Consider the following 26405-nt stretch of genomic DNA (forward strand, 5'->3'; position numbering starts at 1 on the left):
GTGATAGGTGTTTGAATAAATTCATTTCTAATTTCACCTCTCACTGAACTGTACGCATTTCAAAACATTTGAATACCTTCATTAAATGATATCACAAAGGATTTACAACAATGATACGGTATCTGAGTAAAAATTAGAGCAACAAAGAATATATTAATATGCTTACTGGTTCATTTTGTCTAGAATGTAAACATTTATTTGGATTGTCTGCAGAAACAAACCAATGTACTCCTTTAATCATGTTTGCATCCTCTACAAATTACATAGGGTCAGAGTTTGAATTCCGCATTAATGATGTTAAATTGTGCTTTTGTTTCACCAACATATTGCAGATACAAGTTTTAGAAGTAAGAACATACATGCTATTTTCTTCTTTACAATTATATGTATCAAATAAACATTTTATTTACTTTTGATTGTTGCTCTGAGACTGTACTGACGTAAGTATCTCTGACGTTGGCGTCCTAAACGTACATTACATCACCGTGTTTCTACTGCATGGTTAATAAAGACTCTTGTTTTTCATTTAAAATTTCACTTGAAGATCATTCAGGTTTCGAAAAGTCATACCTATATATAGATGCGATATTAAATCCACTTATTAGAAAGGGTAATATGCAATGAGATGTAATTGCTTTCGGACAATGAAATGAGACAACAAAAGGAATCATATATCACTGTAAAAATCGTGCTTAGAAATTAAACACTTGCGTTACATAGGAAAATCTTTCTGTCGTTAACTAGAGCAAAGTAAGGTTTGACTTAAGTTGCTTACTGAGTTGTCCCTAACGGTACTCTATTTTGCCTTCCGATGAACCGATTCGTTTTGCTTTAGTGATTTGACTGGATCGAAAGCTTATATAGAGAAGTTTTTATTTAGGTCACAACCGTTTGTAGAGAGAAACTGGATGGTGCTTGCCATTTTCTAATAGTATGGAAAAGTTGCGATTACCGCGTCTTTTAAACGTTGTTTTTCAAAAGACGCAATTTTTCGTATGCAATTGAAACTTAAAATGCTATTTTATAGAATGATGAACTTATTACAATGATCTCAAAACACTTCTTGTAGATGTTCTTCAGTATCGTTCCAATGTATACAGATGTTATCAGAGACAAAATTTATAAAAAAAATATGCTTTTTTTTAAACGAATAAATACACAAAATGAAAAAAAAGATTAATCATGTCCTTTCGTTTCAATGAAATCTTCTCGAAAAGTTAACACCTAGCTATAATTGTGCACCGATAATTTATCATAGTGTATTAAAGTGAAAAGACTGCACACTCATGTGACATGTGCAAATTACTTGAAGTAAATTTGTACAAAACCTTTCAGCTCAAAGCGGACAGACAGTAAATAAATAAGTATCAATCAACGAGTTTCTTGATCACACATCAAACGTTACTAACAACTTGAGAAAAAAATAATCATTGGGCCAAAACATATTAGATTGTTACATAACATGTCCTAATTACTCTAACAGATGTAAACTAATTTGTAAAATGTCAAATAAATTTACTAACAAATAGTTTTTACTGCAAATATTATTGATGAAAAATGACATAGCAATCCATAGCCTATTTACTTCTGTGTCTATGTAGTAATATTATACATGCCAATTTATAAAGTATTTGTGCAGCAGATTTTTAAAGTACATGTGTGGGCGACAATGTTTGGAAGTGGGGAAGATTCATTTCTCACGAGGAGTTTGACTGGTTCCTTTTCCTTGATCTGTTGGTATGACTACGAAGGTATAACTCAAAATACTCGTATGGTTGCTATGAAAAAAAACATTACGAAGAGTAAACATGAAGAAGACATTCGATCAAAACAAGAATGATTTAAAGAATAATCCCTGATTCTTAAATTGCGGATTATTCGAAAGAATCTATATCTATCACAAAAGTTGAAAGAAATCATAGTGGCTCCTGTGAGCTTAAATCGCTATCCTGGTAATTATACCATTTATTTAAATGCTCCAGATAAAGTATGACAAATAATATCTTTCTGATACTTTAAAATTTCATGAAAGCAGGCACAGTTGTTCAGGGTAGAATTTCTTTGAAAATTGGTCAGTCAGAGTCAAAGATTACCTCTGGAAAACTTGTTTCATCCGAATGGAATCACATTAGGTTTAAATGTGGACGAGCTTCAATTCCACACATCATTTATGCGAAGTCTGTTTAAAATTTACTAATGTTTCAATGGAGCATCTGTGTCCCTTATACCATAGTTTTAACCCTTCCATCCCCAATAAACATACAATGAGCATCCAATGGAGAGGGTCTCCCAATCATCAATTTACGGCCATATAATGGTCATGCCTTTCAATCGATCGGTAAACCGTCTTTTGAATCCTTTGCAAAAAAAGTTACCATACTTCATCCACGATCAGTTTGGATAAAATATGCCGATTCGTTTCAATGAAACACATATGACACTTTTTTTTCGTATATTTTCAACGGAAACTATGTGCCACTGATATGCCACCAGATTTTTATTAAAGCGGTCCCATAACTTTGAAGAGCCCCCTCACCAAGAGTACATTGAAGTTTCAAGATTTTTTCCTTAAAGGTTAAACGAAGGAGATCCTTCAAGACTTGTCATTTGCTATCTCAACTCATTCAACCAATCGGCCAAATAAATTTTAAACGGACATTTCTTATTTTGTTACAGGTATCCGGTATATTTTAGGGGTGGTACATGCCGTGAAAAAACTGTATGACCTTGCACGTACCTAACGCGCGTTACCCGTACGCGTGCTTGCTAAAATATCAATTTAATCTCACGTCCAGTAAAGAGCATGTTAACACAATTATCAAATAAATTGATTCAAAATTTCTTTCATTATTTGACAATTTAGTTAGTTCAGGTGTATTCCATACTTCCATGTAAATGAAAATGATACTTTCGTGCGTCCGAAACACTTATCTGGATGTACCTTCAACAGGAATGCTTAAACTCCAAAAAATTGAAAACCAAGGCTACATTGTATGTATAAATACATTGAAATATCCGAGACTTTATGAACAAATGGAGTTTAGTTTAAACATATTTTATTTGCATAAGTAGCAAAAGGGATTGGACACAAGTTATAACAACATTAGAGACGTCCTCTCCCAATATAAATATAAACACAAAGTACATTAGATAATGGCGAAAAAAAGAAAAAAAAACATAGTAGTAATGCATGTTCATGTAATACATACTTCAAACAAAAATTAGAAATAAAAAGAAAAAAAAATACAATATAATAAGGAATAATAATGAAACAACTGGACTGGAGTGAAAGGTTGTAAAGTAGAAATTTAGAACGTTAATTGATTGTTTTAAATCTTTGTGTTATTCTGATATAAGATTGTACGGACTCAAAAATGTCTTTGTTTTGCTGAAAAGAAAGGTCACCGTCACCAGCTAACAGAAGCTCAATGGATATAGCATAACGTTCTAATTAAGAAAACAGTATTTCTCTTGCTTCGTTGTGAAAAGCGCACTCTAAAAAATAGTGTATACTATCCTCAACAGGGTGGCCACAGCTGCATGCCGGATTTGCTTTAATATTAACACGATGTAAATCTGAATTTAAAGAACTGCACATATTTCTCAAACGTGTATGAATGATATTAAGTTTTCTATCCCCACAACTAAAATAGGAAGGTGGCTGTATCAATTTGGACTTCATCTTTCGTTTAAAAATATTTATATTTTTGGACGTACGTATGTCGGGGGTAAGTCTATTCCATTCAATAGTAGTGGATGGGAAAAAAGATTTTCTAGTTATGTCTAGTCTATAACCGGGTACTACATAATTATTACTGTTTCGCAAATCGTAGTTAGATACTTGACCAACAAGCGGGGGCATTAAATCACAGAGATAATCAGGGGCAGTCCCATCATGTAAAGAATAGAACATATTGAGCTTTCTGGATTTTCTTCTGTCCACAAGCAATTGCCAGCCAGTTTCAAAATATATAGCTTCCCGACTAGCAAACACGGGCAACCCAGTTACTAACCTCCCTGCTTCTAACTGAACATGTTCTAAATTGTCGGCTTCTTGTTGAGTACAACCATCCCATAACTCACATGCATATTCCATAAAGGGTCTTATAAAAGTTAAATATATACGAGCAAGATAATTTCTATTCAATACATATTTCAATTTTTTAAGAACATTTAATCTTGTGCTTGCACACTTTAAAATATTTTCTATATGTGTATGGAATTTACCATTGGAATCAAAAGTAATCCCTAAGTGTTTATGACAGGAGACAAATTCTACTAATTGGTTTTGAAATTCTATTTCAATATCATCTGGGGAAGTATGGCAGGAGAATATCATAGCCTTTGTCTTATTAGGGTTAAAATTAATAAGCCAATCTTGAACAAATGGAACCTACAAATCATAGTCGAAAGTCATCTAAGGTCAACCTTGTCCGCGGGATTTATAAGAGAGTTTTTTAGTACGTGTTAATTTATCAACGGTGAATTTAAGGAGAAGAAAAATGTTATAAAAAATGTCAATACCAAAGCACTGCACTACAATTGAGTGTGCGTGGTTGCTAAAATACAAACGTTTAAAAAGTTTAACAAATACATTGAACTGAAATTTCATTTTATTAGTTGACAATTTTGTTAATTCATGTGCGTTCCATACTTTCACACTTTTTAAATGAAAATAATTTGTTCGTGTGTGCGAATTGCTTATTTGGATTTACCTATAGCAGGAACGCTTAAACTCCCCAAAAAAAAAGAAAACATTGAAACATGAGCGACTGCATGTATGAGCAAATGGGACTTATAAATTACAGTCAAATTCAGCTCAGGTCAACTTGTGACTTTGTCCAAGGGATTTGCAAGCGAGTTACTTATAGTCATTTCTTAATTTATCAACAGGGAATGGTAGAAAAAAAACCATATGCTATAAAAAAAAAAAATGTCTATACCAAAGCCCTGCATGCATGAATTCTAACATGATGATGATGTAAAACATGGAATAAGAAAATAAGAAAATGTCAAATATTACGTAGTTTTCTTAATCATCGACCTTTAAAAGTGTTAATTGTTTTGTTTTGAAGTTAAATCTATATACAATGTTTTCATGGGTAATTACAAGTACTGCATGTTCTATTCTATGCACGCTGCAAGAACATTATCACCTGCCGAGAACAGATTTTTTACAACGCCATCTGCATTTTGGAGCCACGTGTTATTAGATCTGATAATACCAAACGTGTTTGACTGCATCCCAAATCTCGTTACGTCATATTATTGTGAATTATTGTCAGCACACATGAAGCTTTTAACCAGATTTATATATATATACCATTTCAGCCTCAATTTCAGCTTTCATTCATGCAAGCTGTTGTCTTTCTTGCATGCGACAATTAATGATCTAGCTTGTAAAATATCAAATAGCATAAAACCGATAAGCTTTTATAGTTATTTTAGTAAGCACATTGATGTATCTACCGATCAGTCAAATTACGTAACTATTAATATGTTTTTAATATCTATGTGTACGCGAAGTATTGGCAGTATAGTGTTGATTCCCTGCAGAGACATCAACATCTTCACGCGGAAGTAAAACAAGCAAAGAAATGGATCTGTTGATTGTTGGTTATACAAGGGATTTAACCAGATAAATAGGTAAAGGCAAATAATCATTTTACTATTGATATTTGAAACGTTTGTTTTGTAATTAATCAAATGCAGATTTTGATATTTGAAAATTAGTTTTACAATTATACGTATTGTTTTATATTTGTTTTTATCTTTAAATTTCTTAAATATTTTTTTGGTTTATTTCTATGAACAAAATCTCTGCTTCTTCTCGAACATTGTCGGAGGTATTGTTCTATGTTGTTTATAATGAATAATATTTTTTATCATAAAGAACTATGTTCATAATTTAAACAGCAAAATATAGTCGCAATAACCGATTAAAGTAAGAAAAAGTATCCATGTGAAAAGGAAAACATAATTATTCTAATTTGTCGTCATGGTCGTTAAATATTTTATTATATTTTTGGAAATATTTTTTCTTGGTTCAAATATGTAACTTCAGATAAAAAGTTTATGAAAATAGATTTAGTTGAGAATACAACTCATTTTGATCGTCCTGATCATACATGAAATATCTGCCACTGGTGTTAAGCAACAACCAATAATTTTGAACGTGCAGATACCCCTAAATTTATGTTGACTGTAATATAACATACGTTCTTCGTCCTATAATTAAATTTTGTCAACGTAACTATATGGCCTAGACCAACATTTATAATGCGTCCCCATTTACCCCCTCCACCCAATGAAAAAACAAACCAAGATGACGGAAAAAGTAAGACAAACGAATGTTTAATTGCATAAAATTTAACGGGATCTAATTAGAGTATCAAAAAAACGTCCACATTCAATTTATGTAAAGGGTTAAATCTTGGAGGTTAGTTCAAAAGATTGATAGATTGAATTAAAATAAGCTCTATAAATCTTTTAACTGCAGAACTACTGGTTTATACGGGACAAAACGATGTTTTTGGGAAGCGGCAATCCTAGTATCTTTGATTCAGAGGCGGTTTTTAACATGGAAAATGGGAATATCTTCAGGTCACGACAAGGGCACAAAAGAACTATTAAATCCAGACCTCATCTATAATACACAGTAACATTATCTTAATAAGCAAAATCAGAATAGTTGCATTATGTTTTTATGTGTCTGATGCCATAAGTTATATCTCAATAATAATATAATAGGTGTAATTAACTTCCACATTCCACAGGGGTCGCTGCTAGTTTACACGTCAATATAGATCCAATCAAATACCAATAAAAATAGAACAATATGACACGTGTCTGTAAACAGCTTAGTTATCTGATATCCCTGAGATCGTGTCTGTAAACAGCTTAGTTATCTGATATCCCTGAGATCGTGTCTGTAAACAGCTTAGTTATCTGATATCCCTGAGATCGTGTCTGTAAACAGCTTAGTTATCTGATATCCCTGAGATCGTGTCTGTAAACAGCTTAGTTATCTGATATCCCTGAGATCGTGTCTGTAAACAGCTTAGTTATCTGATATCCCTGAGATCATAGTCATTTGAAGGGGGTTTATGTATCGTCGTCCTAAACGTCTATGAACTACTTGCCACTGGATGTTTATGATACGTGTCTGTAAACAGCTTGGTTCGGTGTGAGCCAAGGCTCCGTTTTAAAGACCTTACTTTGACCTATACATGCTATAATGTGTTACTTTAACAAATTGTGACTTGGAAGGAGAATTGTCTTATTGGCACTCATACCAAATCTTCTTATTTCTAGTTATTTGATCATACTTCGTATACTGTTCATAGTCATTTGAAGGTGGTCTATGTATCGTAATTTACTGTCGTCCTGAACATCCATGAAATACTTGCCACTAGACGTTTTGCAAGTTAATCGTGTATACTGTTCATAGTCATTTGAAGGTGGTTTATATATCGTAATTTACTGTCATCCTGAACATCCATGATGAAATACTTGCCACTTGCCGTTTTACAAGTTAATTGTATACTGATCATTGTCATTTAAAGGTGGTTTATATATCGTAATTTACTGTCGTCCGTAACATCCATGAAATACTTGCCACTAGACGTTTTGCAAGTTAAATGTATACTGTTCATATAGCCATTTGAAGGTGGTTTATATATCGTAATTTGTTTTCGTCCTGACCATCCATGAAATACTTTGCCACTAGACGTTTTGCAAGTTAAATGTATACTGTTCATAGTCATTTGAAGGTGGTTTATATATCGTAATTTACTGTCGTCCTGAACATCCATGAAATACTTTGCCACTTGCCGTTTCGCAAACATTAATCAATCGTAAAAAATTTGAAATCCAATCGGGTAGCGCCTAGACTTGCTACAATTCCCCCCTTTTTTTTAACTAACTTATATGTTTCCCAAAAAATGATGCATAATGTCAGTTTAAGGAGAATCTCTTAGTTATAGCATTACCCTGCTCTCACTGTAAAGTTAAACCTTTACCATTCGTATAAGAGCATAATGAGTTTTAGGAAGTTTGACCCCAGCTTGTCTGGCAAAACAGCAGTTGGATGTCAGAGTAATCTCGGACTAGAATACATCCAACTTACTTAAGTTATTGTTCTATTTTTTTTTGTTGCTTTGTGCTGTATGGTATTTTATTTTACATGTTTCTGGATTGTTCATATCTTTCATCGTATTCAAAATAATGTCTTAAAATACCGGAACCTTAAAATGACTTCAATAAGCTAATAAAACTAGTAATTAAAAGAGGGATTTGTTTTCAAACACATCAAATACGGCTATGTGAAATATAATTCAAGATCAAGCTTATGCATTTCCGAATTAAATCTTTCGGTTGGTTTAAAATGTACACGTTTGTCCTTGATCTCTTCTTACCTTCCTATCTGATGCATTTGACGGTTTTATCGCCAAAGTGCTAAACTATATCTTTGAAGCTGTCAAAACATTGAGAAACTTTCTCCAAGATCAATACATATAGATATTTACTTTGTTGCAAATTGATTGCTGCATAAATCCTATAAAATACGTCACAATGAAACAATTACATTGTATAGAGTAAACTACACTGAATTAATTACACCGAATGTATGTAAGCATGTATATTAATAAAACATTTAAACTATATATATGACTATATCATAAAAAAAATACGTTGGTACAATTCCTAAATGAAGTGAACGATACTTGTAGATAGTGCGAACAGGTGTAATGAATTTGTCTAAGGGGGTTGCACCAGTTAGATTGATGAGAGAACGGAATTAATTTGGCACGTGTAGCCTCTTTCTGATTAATGCAATTGTCATAATTTGACGAAGATCATTCATGTATCCATGTGCTGATATCATATTTAACATTTAACCTTGAAGACAAATAGTGAGAGTAAAAAGTTATTTTTCAATCCGAATCGAATGTCAAGGATTTTTCGGAATAAAAATGTATGTTGCCTTGTAAGAAAAAGAATATTTGTACAAGTAAGTGTTTCTTTTTTTTTTTTTCGTCTTTTGTGTTTTTAACATTCGTGCATATTTTCTTTTCTTTTTCAAAATATTTTTTTGATTATCTTTGATTTGTTATGGTTTATTTTGATTACTTGATCAGTACATCAAGCACGACTTTTTGTCTTTATTCTCCCAAAAATGTTTTTGATTGAAAGACCAGTGGCAAATATTTCATGAATACTCATGACGTAAAACTATAAACATGATAATTGTGGAATAAAAAATTAGCCAGTGTTTTTATATATATACAATACAAGTAGCGATTCTTTAAACAAAACTACATAAACAAACTCTCTGCTCAAATATCGGTCTTTTTTGGTTTTATGATGTTTCACGCAATTTGCCACTGAGTGTTTAACATTAAATATTTTATCTGAACAAATAATTTCTTTTTATAGTCAATAGCAGTGGACTTGTATTCATATTATGACTAGTTTGACAACGAAAGAAGAAGTGCACGTCATCCTCTTATGCATCAACACTTCAAGTTCTTAAGATAAAAAGGATTTATTTTTCATATTGCCTTAATTCTAATGCTTACTATTAGAAATAAATCTCGGCATTTGAAAACGTCATTTTTCTTCTGCAATAGTTATCTCTTATAAACTGTAAAAGCATTTAATAAATGAAAAAAAAAATATATATCAGATATTTCCAATTGCAACATTCGATTTTCTGAACTTTATAAATATTTTGTCAGACTAAGATTCAAGTCAGACTTTGATTGATCGGTCTTCAAAAATTCATCAATTTCTTACGATTAGAAATTGTATAAAATGTCATTGAGAGTTTTCATCATCGTAATCATCTGCACAGAGATTTACAATCAGTAAATGATTCACTTAATATAAAGACCTGTTGGTTAAGTGCTTGTAAATGAGTTGTACTTTGTTAGCAATTAGATGATGATATTTAGTAATTGGTCAGTACTCTCGTTATTATATAAATATTTCCTAAATATGATATAACCAATTAGCGCGACCCACTCTTTATTTTGTTTACGGTAAAGGACAAACAATTGTTAGCTACATGCAAATTTTCATTTGTATTAAAGATATTACTGGTCTTGGTATTAATCAAAATGAAGAGAGACATTGGGGCAAATAGTTATAACCACTGTCTCTAAAATAATGGTTAACTGCTACATTATTTATGGGACTGTCCCAAGTCAGAAGTCTGTAATTCAATGGTAGCTGTTGGTTTATGTCTGTCATATTTGTGTTTCGTAAATTCTATTATAGAGTTTAGAATACAGGTTTCTAGTTTTAATTGTTTCATATTTTTTATGATATATTAGGGCATTTTATAGTTGATAATACGGGTTTGATTTTTCTCATCGTTAAATGTCTTACGGTAACCTGTCTGTACGGTAATCTGGTATACCCCAAGGCACAGTCCTTGGTCCATTACTGTTCCTGGCCTACCATTAACGACATGCCAGAAACAGCATCTACATTAGAGACCAAATTATTCGCGGATGACAGCCTACTCTTTCGTACCATTACCAACCAAGCAGACAGTGAACTTCTTCAACAGGACTTAACAGCATTGGAAGACTGGCAGATGAGTTTTAATGCCAAAAAATGCCTCGTCATTAGAAATATCACAAAAAATCGACCAGTGATACAAACATCCTACCAACTACACGGTCATACTCTAGACACAGAGGTCATACCCTAGACACAGAGGTCATACTCTAGACACAGAGGTCATACTCTAGACACAGAGGAAGCAAGTAAATATCTTGAAGTAACCATCAGCAACAACCTAACATGGGATAAACACGTACATAGATAATACAGTAGGCAAAGTAAATAGAACGTTGGGATTTATACGTAGAAACCTCTAAGGCTGTACAAAACCTGTAAAGGCAGCTGCATATGTATCCATGGTAAGACCTGCAGTGGAATATGCAAGCACAGTATGGGACCCAACCACCCAAAATAAAATCAAGGCAATAGTCCATTTGCCAATTACCGATTTGATTCTGTTATTACACACTTTTTAAGCAAATTACTTCCCTTTGTCAGTCGTCGACTGGTTCCATACCGGACAATATTGGCATTTTCCAATGCAAAGCATGATGAATTGAAAGTGAAGTATCGTCGGTTTAACTAATTATTCATTAAAAATAATTTCTGATGTCAAAAGTATTTAGCTGAACAACAAATTAATGTAATTATAAGATTTAAAAACCATAAAGATTACTCACATTACGCACAGGTAAATTTGCTCTTTCTGCTGGCTCTCCATTTAAATAAAAATTAATGTCCCTTATAAGGGAGACAACTTAAAAAGGGATCTCTAATTAAAGAGTCAATTACGGGAATTGGCAAGTAGCCTATTGAACAGGTACAGAAAAGAGCTGCACGATTTGTGAATAACAACTACACAGACCGAACACCTGGCTGTGTCACAAATATGGTCAAAAATCTAAAGTGGGAAAGCCTTGAAGAACGGAGGAAAACAAACAGATTATGCATGCTATTCAAGATCCAGCATGATCTTATAGACATAGACCGTCACCAATATTTGACCCCGAATGATAACCGGACCAGAGGTAAAAATCGCTTCTTCCAAGAAAGAACAAGTACAGACACCTACGGCCAATCTTTCTTCCCGAGGACAATTAGGGACTGGAACAACCTACCAACAACAGTAACAGCGTTGAGGGATTCAGATCTGCACTAAAGGCATGCTCTGAAAGGAAGTAGGAAAAACCAGTTGTAAATAATTTTATATATATTTGCTAACGTTTAATGTCATTTGTAAATAGCCAAGAGAAAACTTTCTGTGTTGCCCGACACTGCGTAAAGTTTTCGCGCGGAACCATTAACATTCAACTTTGAATCCGGTTCCTTACCTGGAAGAATGTTACTTTTTATCTTCGACAAATAGAGTGGATTGTTGTCGCATGAATCATGGAAATAATATTTAAATATTCCTTCCATGCATGAAGTAAACATAGCAATGCAATACAAAGTAATTTCTCAATCGGCCACCGCGAAAACATGTTCAACCCCGCCCCATTATGTGCCTGTCTCCGGCCAAAAGCCTGTATTTCACTGGCTGTCGATTGTTGCTGTGTTTTATATTTGTTTTTTCTTTCATTGTGTTTTACATAGATCAGACGAATAGTTTCTCCTTTAAGTTGTTTTTTATTTGATATTTTGGGGCATGTTATAGCTTGCGACTATGCGGCTCGTGGTTTTACTTATTGTTGAAAGCCGTACGATGATCTATAGTTGCTAACTTCTTTGTCATTTGGTATCCGGGAGAATTGTCTCATTGTCAATTTTACCACATCTCCTTACAATGTGTTTTTATAAGGAATCATATAAATATATGAAATAGAGGGGGAAACATAACAAACTTAATATCGTCTGTCCCAAGTTTGAAATAAAGAGAGAAACAATTTAACGTTAAATAGTTGAAAGCATAACAAATTAAAAAGAATCCGTCCCAAGTTTGAAATAGGGGGAAAGTAGGACAAAAACATCGTCTGTCCCAAGTTTGAAATAGATGGTGAAACATGACACATTTGACATCATCTATCGTAAGTTTGAAATAGAGGATGAAGATGCCAAATTCAACAACGTCTTTACAAGTTTGAAAAAGAAGGGGAAACCATGACAAGTTTAACAGCGTTTCTTCCAATGTTAAATAGAGGGGTAAACCATTTCAAATTTAACAGCATCTGTCCAAAGTTTGAAATAGAGAGGAGAACCATTACACAATTAACAGCATCTGTTTCAAGTTTGAAATAAAAAGGGGGGGGGGGAGTATGAAAAATTTACCAGCCTCGTTCTCAAGTTTGAAATAGAGGGGGGGGAGACATGAAAAATTTAACAGTATCTCTCTGACGTTTAACATAGTTGGGGGAAACAGGACAAACTTAAAATCGTCTTTCCTAAGTTTGAAATAGAGGGGAAACATGACAAATTTAACAGCGTCGGTCCCAAGTTTGAAATAGAAGGGGGAAACATGACAAATTTAACCTCGTACGTCTGTCCCAGGTTTGAAATAGAAGGGAGAAACATGACAAATTCAACAGCGTCTGTCCCAAGTTTGAAATAGAAGGGAGAAACATGACGAATTTAACCTCGTCTGTCCCAAGTTTGAAATAGAAGGGAGAAACATGATAAACTTTACAGCGTCTGTCCCAAGTTTGAAATAGAGGGTGAGATCATGACAAATTTAACCTCGTTTGTCCCAAGTTTGAAATAAAGGGGAGAAACATGACAAATTTAACCTCGTTTGTCCCAAGTTTGAAATAGAAGGGAGAAATATGACAAATTCAACAGCGTCTGTCCCAAGTTTGAAATAGAAGTGAGAAACATGACGAATTTAACCTCGTCTGTCCCAAGTTTGAAATAGAAGGGAGAAACATGACAAATTCAACAGCGTCTGTCCCAAGTTTGAAATAGAAGGGAGAAACATGACGAATTTAACCTCGTCTGTCCCAAGTTTGAAATAGAAGGGAGAAACATGACAAATTCAACAGCGTCTGTCCCAAGTTTGAAATAGAAGGGAGAAACATGACGAATTTAACCTCGTCTGTCCTAAGTATGAAATAGAAGGGAGAAATCATGACAAACTTAACAACGTCTGTCTCAAGTTTGAAATAGAAGGGAGAAACATGACGAATTTAACCTCGTCTGTCCCAAGTTTGAAATAGAAGGGAGAAACATGATAAACTTAACAGCGTCTATCTAAAGTTTGAAATAGAGGGGAGAAACATGACAAATTCAACAGCGTCTGTCCCAAGTTTGAAATAGAGGGTGAAATCATGACAAATTTAACCTCGTTTGTCCCACGTTTGAAATAGAGGGTGAAATCATGACAAATTTAACCTCGTCTGTCCCAAGTTTGAAATAGAAGGGAGAAACATGATAAACTTAACAGCGTCTATCTAAAGTTTGAAACAGAAGGGAGAAACATGACAAATTCAACAGCATCTGTCCCAAGTTTGAAATAGAGGGGAGAAACATTACAAATTAAACAGCATCTGTCCCAATGTTGACACAAATGGATGAAATCCTGACAAATTTAACATCATCTGTCCCACGTTTGAAATAGAGGTGTGGCACCGTTAAAGTCCACAATTCCTCTAAAGTCCACAACACCGCTAAAGTCCACAACAAATTTCCGCTAAAGTCCACAACGCCGCTAACATCCACAAACTTTTCGTTAAAGTCCACAAAATGACCTCCGCTAAAGTCCACAAGAAAACGCCGTTAAAGTCCACAATAGCAAGTTCCGCTAAAGTCCACAAAAAAGAACCGTTAAAGTCCAAACCAATTTTTTTATTGTTAAAAACATAATATTCGTTATTCTTATCCCGTTAGTACAATACAAAGCATGGGCCTTTCTTCTCGGTAGTATTTTCTTTATCAGTTTGATACATGAAAAAAGTACAGCATCGTTATTTGATTTTGTTCTATCAATTTTGATCTTGATGGCCAATTTGGACATCATTTCTAAAAAGTGTGTTAATTTGTTATTTATTATGACTGCATTCAACAAGTAATTATTTTCTCTTATTCTTTGCATATAATCACTTTTTGACATAATTAATGTATAAAGCAAAGGTGCCTCATAATCTATAACATTTGAACTATAAGATAGTTCAACAATTGCTGGTGTTCGGGCTCAATGCAAGATACATTTAAACGTTCCTATCGCCTTTATTCTATATCCACATCCTGTCTTTATCCCATTCAACACCCGCCGATGCTCATAGACACTTATTTTTATTAGTTCTGGATTTCTCAACACACAAATACATCGGCAAGTGAATGCAAAAAAAATACATTTGACGGCATTTACAGTGGATTTTCACAAACCATTTGATGAAAGGCGCAGAATTGTCTGAATATATATTTGTTTATTTGGTCATACGTTTCTTCGGTTAGTTTTGTCACTTTTGGTGTGAATCAAATTTTTGGATAAGATATAAACTTTGTGTTATATTATCAGAAATTAAGAATTAACGCTTCAAAATAGATAAATTACCAAATAAACAAATAAACCTATGAGAGTTCTGCTTCTATTAGTACTAATTTTGATTAAAATCTTACATGAAATAATTCCTAAATATTTGTTATGAAAAATACCCGTAGATTTCATGATATACATAACAACTAATTGTAGGTGACACATACTTCTGACCATTATACTTTACTGGCTTGACGGTTTTTGAAGTACAACGTTCCTAAATGTTCTAAAAACTTATCTTCCAAAATATACATGTATGTACCTCCATAACTTCAATTGCAATTTGAGCCTTTGAACTCAGTTTATACTTAAAAATGTAGCGTCACTTTTTTGCTCACCTGAGCTTTTCTCATCACTTTACGTCCGACGTCGTCAGGCGTCGTCGTTAACTTTTACAAAAATCTTCTCCTCTGAAACTACTAAAACAAAGTGTAACAAAACTTATCCACAATCATCATAAGAGTATATAGTTGAAAAAATGTGTTCGATGACCTTGCCCGCGAACGAAGATGGCAGACATGGCTAAAAATAGTACATAGGGTAAAATCAGTTTTTGGTTTATATCTCTGAAACTGAAGTATTTAGAGCAAATCTGACGGTGGCAAAAATGTTTATCAGATTTAGATATATCTACCCTGAAATTTTCAGACAAATCAGACAACCAGTTGTGGGGTTGCTGCCCCTGAGTTAGTAATTTTATTGAAATTTTGCAGTCTTTTGCTATTATCTTAGATATTATTATAGTATCTAATGATATCCTATACTATAAATTATGATTTTAACCTTATTTTACATGATGTCCAAAGGATCAGTAAACACAGGTGAGCGACACCGGCTCTTTAGAGACTCTAGTTTATTTGGTTAAAGTTTTTATTTCATTTTCTGACTCTTGATAGATTTGACAAATGCACATGTATGGTCGACCTCATACTAAACCATATGAGCTCCAGTATACTTATATGGTTCAGACCGTAGAAGTAAGGGTTCACATACAAATGTACTCATATTGTCTGGAACATATATATACATGTAGCATTGTTGAAAAAAAATTTATAGTTGTTTATAATGTCTGTGTCATTTTGGTCTCTTGTGAACAGTTGTCTCATTGGCAATCATACCATATCTTCTTTTTTATATGCAAACCAATGAGTGATGGAAATCTTCTGAGCATCACAAAATGAATGAATGTGAGGTATTCTTTATCATTATTTTGATTTCAAACAAGAACATGATGGATCCAAGTCTATTTTTGAGATTTACGGACCGTTTTGGCTGCTGTGGAACCTAACAGACACTGAATGGAAATCTTACTTATGTTCTATAGATATTGCAAAGGAAATTTGTATGTCAAATATAGGCTCCAAATTATGTCTCCAGAATATACATAAAAAGAACGCTATGTTGGAGTTTCTTGTGGATGAACAAATATTTACTAAAGAATAAAAAGAGTATAATAGCTAGATAACTTTTCAGAAATGTTGTCTGTTTGATTGATAGAAAATCGCATTTAAATCGATAAAGCAAATACTATAATATTTTCATTCATCAAAAATATAATTTATGCTGACAAGATATACTTTCTAAGAACAAAAGTCCGTGCTTTTAATTAGGTCTATAATATCGGGTGTAAAAAACAGAAAATTGTTTTTTGATAATGAAAGAAAAATGTTTGGACTTTAACGGTGCTTTTTTGTGGACTTTAGCGGAACTTGTTATGTTATAGTGGACTTTAACGGTGTTTTCTTGTGGACTTTAGCGGAGGTCATTTTGTGGACTTTAGCGGAAATTTTGTGGACTTTAACGGCGTTGTGGACTTTAGCGGTGTTGTGGACTTTAGAGGAATTGTGGACTTTAACGGTGCCACAGAGGGGAAACCATGACAAATTTAAGTGTTGGTTTCAACTTTGAAATACTAGTAGACTGAGGATTAACCTTTAAAGTCTACAGCGTCTGTCCCAAGTTTAGTTAATCATCTTGAACTTAGATGTTCTCTCTGATGAGTTACAGTTGCGTGTATAATTTAGTTACACCTTCAAGACTGTTTTACATGCAAAGTAAATGAAGCATGATGTGATGTTTTTCTCTGACATGTACATGAATGTATGAATTTGCGGTGCTGCCAAACAACATTAGGCGAAGCAAATGAAAAGATTCGAGCACACAATGATTCGGGAATTATAAATTGAAACATTGCAATATTACCGATGGTTTGGCAATTTTAATAGCTTAATTATGCAGTATAACTCATTACAATTATGTATTTTCTGTAAAGTAAGCCAGTGTTAAGTTGTGTATTCTCTCTTTCACACAGTGCGATTACGGATAAGAATATATATCTCAAGTTTTTAAAGCGTTTTGGATTTCATGTTAAAAATAAATAAAAAATTCTTGTTTGTATTAAGTCATTTTTGATTCCTGATTTCTTTCCCGCATATTACGCAAGTTTTATTCCCCTTTTTTCAGGTCAATGTCCTAAGAACTGTTAGTAATCCCTATTTCATTGTCAAATGTCGGAACCATTTTATCAGAACTCCGATAAATAGCTATGTTGTCGTCTTTGTTAATAGTTTAGTTGGATCTGGATCTAACTAAATTAACTTGGAATAATCTAACATTGACTTACTGATGAAAGCAGTTATAACCACATTCCGTAAGGCTATCATAAAACTACCATTATACCGTTACGTAATGTTAGAACATTTGATTAAAATTCAAGTATCTTTATAGTTATAGTTATATTTGCTTCGTGCCAACCTGATGAGTCAAGCCGTTTCGAACTGATTTTAACAGGTTTTTTTCTTGTGTGGGTTATTCGGTCACTGTCCCAGTTGTGGGGATATTGGATGTGATGTGGTTGAGCTCTTGCGACAAACCTGTTTAACCTTATACCCGTGCTAGTCTTAGTTTCCAACCATTCACCAATTAATTGCAAATACGAGGGTACGAGGGGTTTGACAAAAGTCACAGAACCCATACCCCTGCACTTATAAATCATTTTATTTAGATACAGAGGCTATAGAATGTGTTAATAAATGTAAATATTTAGGGATAGTCTTTACTTCTAGTGGTCTTTTTCAACAGGGGAAAAAAGAGCTATTAAAAAAATCCTTAAAGGCAAAATTTAAGTTACAAAAATCCATGTTAGCTTGTAATCCAAGTATTGATACTGCAATCAATTTATATGATCACACAATACAACCAATTTTATTATATTGTAGTGAAATTTGGGTTTCATTTAAAATTAACTCTGCTGCTTGCAAGAAAAAAAGTGATTATCTATTTGATTTAATCTACATAAATGAATTTTGGAAAAAAATCACATTTCAGATATTTAAAGTATATTCTTGGTGTAAATAAGAAAGCCTCAAATTTAGCAGTGTTATAAGAGGTTGCAAGATTTCCTCTTTATTTTTCTGTCATTATATCTATGGTAAAATATGTACACAGGCTTAACAAGTTGGACAAAGGGTTACTTTATGATGCTTATGTTTGTAATAAAATTTTAGATGCAGAAAACATTAATTGTTAGTATTCATCTATGAAATATGTACTTCAATCACTTGATATACAAAATTTAGATACAAAGCTCAATAAATTAATTAAATTTGTAAAATGTAAACTTTGTTATAGTTTTAAAACATTTTGGTTGGTCAAAAGATCTGAAACCTTATCACAAGGTAATAGTAAATTAGAAAATTATTTCAACCTCAAGACTGACTTTGTAAAGGAGGCTTATTTCTCAATTAAAGATTTTAGTATAAGAAGAACTATATGTAAAATGAGAATAAGTGCTCATGATCTTAGAATTGAGAAAGATAGATATAGTAAAAAATACATACAGAGAACTCAACGTCTATGTCATCACTGCTTATCACATGGATCAAATTCTATTGAAGATGAGACCCATTTTACAGTAAATTGTCCATTATATGATGAACAGAGGAAATTATTATTTGATAAAGTTTTCACTTTTTGTACTAATTTTAAAGAACTACCTAATGATAAGAAATATTTCTGGCTGTTCACAAATGAGCATTTACCAACTCTCGTGTGCCTAGGAAATTACATTAATAAAGGTTTAGAAATAAGATCAAGATGTAAACAAAATATATGAAGTAATTTAAATATTTTATTGTTTTAAGATTTAATATAATAGTTATATAAACACATGTTGTGTTAGGCTCTGATCCTGTCCATAACGTTATAGTATGATATTAGTTTTCTGTTTTGCTTTTTCCAATCATATTGTGTTGTAAAATGATGCCCTTTATGGGTTCTTGATTAGATTCTTATCTTATCTTATACTTCCCTCCTCTACTTCATTTCCTTTTCTCGTCTTCCACACGAATATCTTCAACCCCCAGAATACCATAGTTTTTATTCCCCCTATTATCCCGGTTCTTCATTCCCCACCCCTCATTCCGCCATGTTTCCTTACACCTGTCCACCCCTTAAATACTATGTATCTCATATATGTGTCCTCTTCTAGATCTACCTCAGGACTTATATTATATATTTTATTCTGCAAATGATTAGTTAGTTAACTCAACATACGATTCCTGACATAGCATTCACACTGAAGAAACTCTGCATGTAAAAGCAATATGTTATGTATATCAGCGGTATGTTGTTCCTGTTGTAATTATTGTAATTCTAAGATTACACAAACTATTACATAACCACACAATATGATCTTCTTAATGCGAAAGTTGCATTTCCACCACCATAGGATACATACATCAAATTATATAGAAATTGCAGATTTATTTAAGAAACAGCCATGGAGTAGATTGTAAATTATAAAATCTGAATAACATATGACTGCACAGAAATTGGTGATTTAGAATTTATATTGTTTTATTAGACTACGTCTTAATTGGTTTTTAGTTAAATACTGTCTGAATTTGGAAAACAACGAACTTTATTTATTAAATATTACAATTATTCAATAAAGTTAGTAGCTATCACAGGCTACAAGCAGTCCCATAAAAAGTTGTTACAAGGGTTCTTTTAACGTGCAAAGAACATGCTATTCCTGCAATATCGGATTTAATATTCGGGGCAAAACGGACGTCCAACTTCAGCATTTTTTTTAATGTGGGACTGTGGAAATCCAGCGATGACCGTTGAAAATAAAAAAACCTCCATTTTGCTGATTAGAAATTGAAAGGTTTGTCGTTTGATCGATAACACCTTTCGTGTATTCTATACAGCAAAGTTTGGTTAAGTGGCAATCTTTTAAAATTATACCAATGTGTTTTCTTCAAAGTCGCTAAATTTCATGTTTCTGTACATTACAACACTTAAAGTAAGAATTAATGTGTATATCTAATATAGGAACACTTTTCTAATTGTATCAGTAAATGTTTCGCCCATTCTTTACGTTTCCAGTTGATTATTAACAGTATACAGACATCAAGCAACCAAACCATTGTCATAACATCTCGAAAATGTAATTAAAGATACTTTGGTTCAATAATCATAATTGAATTATTATTCTACACATCCGACGTCTCGAATATAAATAAAAGAGCGATCTGATATTTTTGATGTGCAATATTGATTTACCATGCTGCAAAATGGAAGAAAACAATCAAACTAAAAAAATGATGTCTAAATAGCAGTGTTTTAAGTTGTTAACTGATATACATGCTATATGTCTGGTTTATTATTACCGAAAATAGATTCCAAGCGTATTAAACATTTTACAGCATATGATTTACAGGAAACAAGAGACAATATTAATGTAAACCACGTGACAAAATACATCTGTTTCAGACTTGTTTTAATGTCTTTATACTAAAACAACAGAGAAATGTCTAAAGCAGTTAGTTACGTAATATTTGTTATATAGTCTTATTGATGTTAAGTATTTTAAATATATCTGTTGCTTCTTATTAAAACCAGCCATACATTTCGACGTTCTTTTCAATCCTTAAACAAGACTATGTTTGGGTCCTCAATCCTCTTCAACTTTGTACTTCTTTGGCTTTGATCTGAGCGTCACTGATGAGTCTTATGTAGACGAAAAGCGCGTTTGGCGTATAAGATCATCAGCCGGGTACGTTTGATAACTATTTACACCACAGGTTCGATGCCACTGCTGGTGGACGTTTCGTCCCCGAGGGTCTCAACAGCCCAGTAGTCAGCACTTGGGTGTTGACATGAATACCAATTATATGGTCATTTTTATAAATTTCCTGTTACAAAACTTTGAATTTTTCGAAATACTAAGGATGTTCTTATCCCGGGAATAGATGACTTTAGACTTATTTAACATAACTTTTTGGAATTTGAGTCCTCGATGCTCTTCAACTTTGTACTTCTTTGGCTTTATAACTATTTTGATCTGAGCGTCACTGATGAGTCTTATGTAGACGAAATGCGCGTCTAGCGTATAAAATTATAAGCCTGGCATCTTTGTTTGCCCTAACACTACATACCCAGAAAATAGCAGCCTACTCAAAATCTATTGCATGTCCTGATGTGTATTTTTTTGTTAATCAGATAGGTATGAAGACAAATAAAAACAAAACCTTTGACACTTCAGTTTTACTTTTTCGAAAAGAAAGCAAATGCTTATCTATCCTACCCACTGTTTCGACCCTTAGGTACGGTTAGTGAAATACTAAAATATTTTGAATTGTAGCCTGGCTTCGATATTTATTCCTGTTACCAGTATTCATTTGGTCTAGATGTGAGCAGAATCTTGTCTTCGTTTTTTTCCTTTTTGCAGTCCATGCCCGATTGCTATATTCTTTTAATTAACTTCTATTCTTTATTTTTCTACCAATAATTCTGTATTTTTAAATTCTACCCATTGTTTCTCTATCATGTGCCTCCATCCCGGCCCTCATAATTAATAAGTTGTATATAACATTTGCTAATATTTCTTCTGATGTCAAATAACACTTTGTGTAGAAAAGATTTCCGTAGAAATTATCATCTTGCTTTCGATGATGGATCTGGAATATGCAATTAATTACTCAAACATGCATACTATATAATTGTTTTTGTTTGAAAGGATCAACATACTTGTTGGGTCAATGATCAATATACAGTAATTATGTACGTGTGTTTTATTCTTGTTTACTTAGTTGTTCACCGTGGCTTAGTATAGCATATACAATAGTCACTTTCAGTATTATTTGTATTATTTGTATCCCTACGTGTATGTCACACACCTCACTTCTAATGTTTTAACGGAGATTATTTAACGAGTTTAACCTTCTATATGTTCATATGTGATTGTCACATGAAAGGAAAGCTGACAGTGTTTGTCGCGCGTCAGAAACCTTGTCAGTATTTGGAGGGCGATGGAACCGTGTCAGTGTTTGCCGAGTGTCCGGAACCTTGTCAGTATTTGGCGTGCTTCGGAAACTTTGTTAGTAATTTTTAGCGCGACGAAAACCATGTCAGTGTTTGCCGCGTGTCTGAAATTTTGCAAATATTTGCCGCCTGTCTGGAACCTTGTCAGTGTTTGCCGCGTGTCTGGAACCTTGTCAAAGTTTGCCGCGTGTCTGGAATCTTGTCAGTGTTTGCCGATTGTCTTGAACCTTGTCAGTGTTTGCCGGGTGTCTGAAACCTTGTCAGTGTTTGTCGCGTGTCTGAATACTTGTCAGTGTTTGCCGCGTGTCGGTAATCTTGCCAGTATGGGTCGTATGTCGGTAACATTTTTAATGTTTGACGCATGTCTGGAACTTTGTCGGTATTTGTCGAGCATCGGAAACCTTGTCAGTACTTGTCACATTTCGGGCACGTTCTCGTTGTCTGTCCTGCGTCATAAACCTTTTAAGTGCTTGTCGCATGTCGGAAATGTTCACGTTGTCTGTCCCGCGTCCTTAATATTGTAAGTCCTTGTCGCATGTCGGGAACGTTCTCGTTATCTGTCCTGCATGATAAACCTTGCAAGTGATTGTCGCATGTCGGGAACTTTGTAAGTGCCTGTCACATGTGAGGACTTTGTCGCAATCGGAACACATATAAGAAGCTGTACAAAGGGGCAAGCATAAATAATATATAGTCGTAAAAAGACAAACAACATACCAGCCACATACAAAAACATAGAAAAAAAATCATGATAAAAGAACCCTATAAAACTCAGATGAACCTAGTCTTATGATCATCTGATCCTGCTCAACTACTGTAATTCAGATTTTTTCAAAATAATGCACTGTACTAAAAATTATTTTCACATCTGAGCTTATAATAAAGATGCACCGCTAACTAAACTGATCATTCAATCGTTTCATGCATAAAACATAAATATTTAAAATCCTACATGCATTTTATTTCAATTTCAGGAATGGTTTTTGATTATAGAGTAACGTAACAAAACGAAAAATGGGAGGAGAAAAGGACATACAGAAGAACGAAGAACCGACGAAAGACGGAAAAAAGAAAGCTAAAGGACATAAAAGACTTTTCGCCGTCAGCCCGGAAAATGTTCCTAACACCAACTTACTTTTAGCATGTTTAGTGACTTTATGCTTCAACCCGATTTTAGGACCTATAGCTGCGTACTATTCCTTAACTGCGGCCAAATCGTACAGTGACGGTGACAAAAGAGACGGTGAAAGACGCGCACTTATATCAGTGATTATAAGTTTAGTTTCTATAGTTTTCACTGTAGTACTTGTAATGACCTTGATATTGGTTTTCACAGTTTACACAGGAACGATGCATTAATTTTTCTACGTAAATATACGTTTACATGATGGACTATTTATACGTTGTGCACGGTGCACGGACACTGAGTCATAAACGGTCTTCATACATGTTTGTTTATGCTAAGGATTGATAGACCTTCTACAGTATGAATTATAACCAATTTTTATTGGCGGGAAATGTCATCGTATTTTGACATGAAATAGATCAAACAACTAGCTTTCAACTGATCATTTGAATATATAAACACATTGCATGTTTAACTTTGTTCATTTTAGTATAATTGTAACATTTTAATATTTTACGGAAGGCAAACATAAAATAATTTCAAAATGGGGTTTTTGTAGACAAATTTTTAGAAATATGTATCGTTTGCAAAGTTTAAATTGTGGTTTGCTTCTATAAAACCCCTTTTCGACCAAAAATTACAAAACTTTGCAGATGTGCGCTTTAGAGCATATCTTTGATTTTCATGCTCAGATTGATTATCATAGAAAAAAGAAATCAATATATAGATTGGATCTTTATGATCCCTTTCACCCTATACAGTAGTGGTCTGAACATACAAAAAGCAGATAGAAAACCTGAAAGGTCTACAAATGTTTGGTTTTGACCACTGATGACCATATGGTAGTATTATAATGATTTACATTTTCATGAACTATCTATATGCACATCTACAATAATTTCATATTTTTTTATGTAGTTTTATAGACAATGCACTATCTATGCAGAATTACCTATGCAAATGCACAGTGCCTTAGAAAAATGTAGTTTATAGATATTATGTTCCAAACTGTCAGATATAATATATTTACATAAATCATGTTTGTAAATGTGGCATAAAATGCACTATCATTAACATATTCATTCATCATGTGTAATTATTATAAAAAATTCTTTGAAAAAGTGAGTCTTTTGTAATATTTTGAATTGATACTCAGTTGACTTAGTTTCTTAATACCGGTATGAGGGTTAAATAGTTCTTGTAAATACTTGTGTTTCTCCGAGTACATGTATGTATAGTTTTTTGAAACATATAAATCTAAAATTGCATTGCCCATTAAAAGAACCATATAACACGTAATACCAATCCTGTTTTTGTTTGGAGTAAACAAAAACCAGTTAGTAATATTAAAAAGTTTTTGTCAGTGATTCTGTATTCCTGGACGACTTTATTGCGATTGTTTGGCAAAGTTCTGTTATAGATGTGTGTTCTTTTTATAATTTAAAAAAGTCTGATTTTCGATTTCCTATTTCTAGCCTTTAGTTTGATGTTGTCCCATAAAATAAGGACGACTGATAATAAAGGGACAGTTAAACTCGTAGATAAAAAATAAACTGACAACGTCATTGCTAAAAATAAGGACAAACAGACAAATTATAGTACATAACACATAACATAGAAAACTAAAGACCAAGCGACACGAACCCTAACCAAAAAACTGGGGGTGATCTCAGGTGTCTGGAAGGGTAAGCAGATCCTGTTCCACATGTGGCATCCATCGTGTTGCTCATGTTATTACAAACCCGGTAATAGTCTAAGGTATGGGAGAAATCTTGATTGAGAATACTGTTTTCCGTCAAAATGAAGATCAGAATATTTGTGAAAAATACATACCCCACACCCTCTTCTTTATAAGGTTTACAAACTTGCACCCACTAGATTAGTAATAACATAATTGGTACCAATTTTTCTGCACCAGATGCGCATTTCGACAATAAAGGTCTCTACAGTGATGTTCGAGGCCAAAATAAATGAAAATCCAAAGCTGTCGTCATTAAGGTTCTGTTTGATAGTTGTCTCATAACCAATCTTACCACATCACCTTATTTTATATGTATATATATAAACAATTCAATATTTTGTGACAACACATATGAATTTAATATTTAGGCCGTCAGTTATCTCGTTTTAAATGTTTTATATTTGTCATTTCGGGGCCTTTAATTAACGACTATTCGGTATGGGGTCTGTTCATTGTTTGAAGCCGTATGGTGACTTATGGTGTTAGTTTCTGTGTCATTATGTCTCTTTTGAAAGTTTGGTCTCTTGTGGAGAGTTGTCTCATTAACAATTATACCACATCTATTTTTTTTTTTAAATATGACATATATTTCAATGCAATTCAAAGCAAACAAACACACACCATGCCAATTTGATGAAAAAGGTAGGGGTATGAACATTAAGCTGATATTGCCCTCAACTTGAAGAGCATCTCTCAAATGTGGACGTAAATGCGTCGGATTAGGAGAGTGATATGAACTTTGTTTTCACGTTAAGACAATTTGTTACATCAACTCTTTGAGTGGTCAATAGGTGGTCTAACGCAGAGCACAATCCAGTGCAAAAATGTGTGAGATGTTCTAATTATATAGTTATCAAAGGTACCAGTATTATAATTTAGTACGCCATACGCGCGTTTCTTCTACATAAGACTCACCAGTAACGCTCGTATCAAAATGTCTATAAAGCCAAAGAAGTACAAAGTTGAAGAGCATTAAGGATCGAAAATTCCCAAAAGTTGTGCCAAAGTGTGGCCACGTCTTGTCAGAATGATGACGACAATTCTATTTGCCCCGAGTTAGAAAATTGATATGCAAGATCTGTACCGTTAAAGAACTTTGCAACATCAACCGTAGTGGTCAATAGGTGGCCTAATACAGGACAAATGTCTTTGCATGATGTCTGTACTTAACA

The 26405-nt window shown here is 33.4% G+C and overlaps 1 long non-coding RNA gene across 1 annotated transcript; it reads left to right on the plus strand.

The window, feature by feature from the left end:
• Positions 1-5142: 5142 nt before the first annotated feature.
• On the plus strand, positions 5143-24613 carry LOC139503182 (uncharacterized). Its single transcript, XR_011659052.1, has 2 exons — positions 5143-5646; positions 23341-24613. It is a non-coding gene; the product is annotated as an uncharacterized lncRNA (long non-coding RNA).
• The last annotated feature ends 1792 nt before the right edge of the window (positions 24614-26405 follow it).

The sequence above is a fragment of the Mytilus edulis genome, chromosome 14 (genome assembly GCF_963676685.1).
Source record: "Mytilus edulis chromosome 14, xbMytEdul2.2, whole genome shotgun sequence".
Lineage (NCBI taxonomy): Eukaryota > Metazoa > Mollusca > Bivalvia > Mytilida > Mytilidae > Mytilus > Mytilus edulis.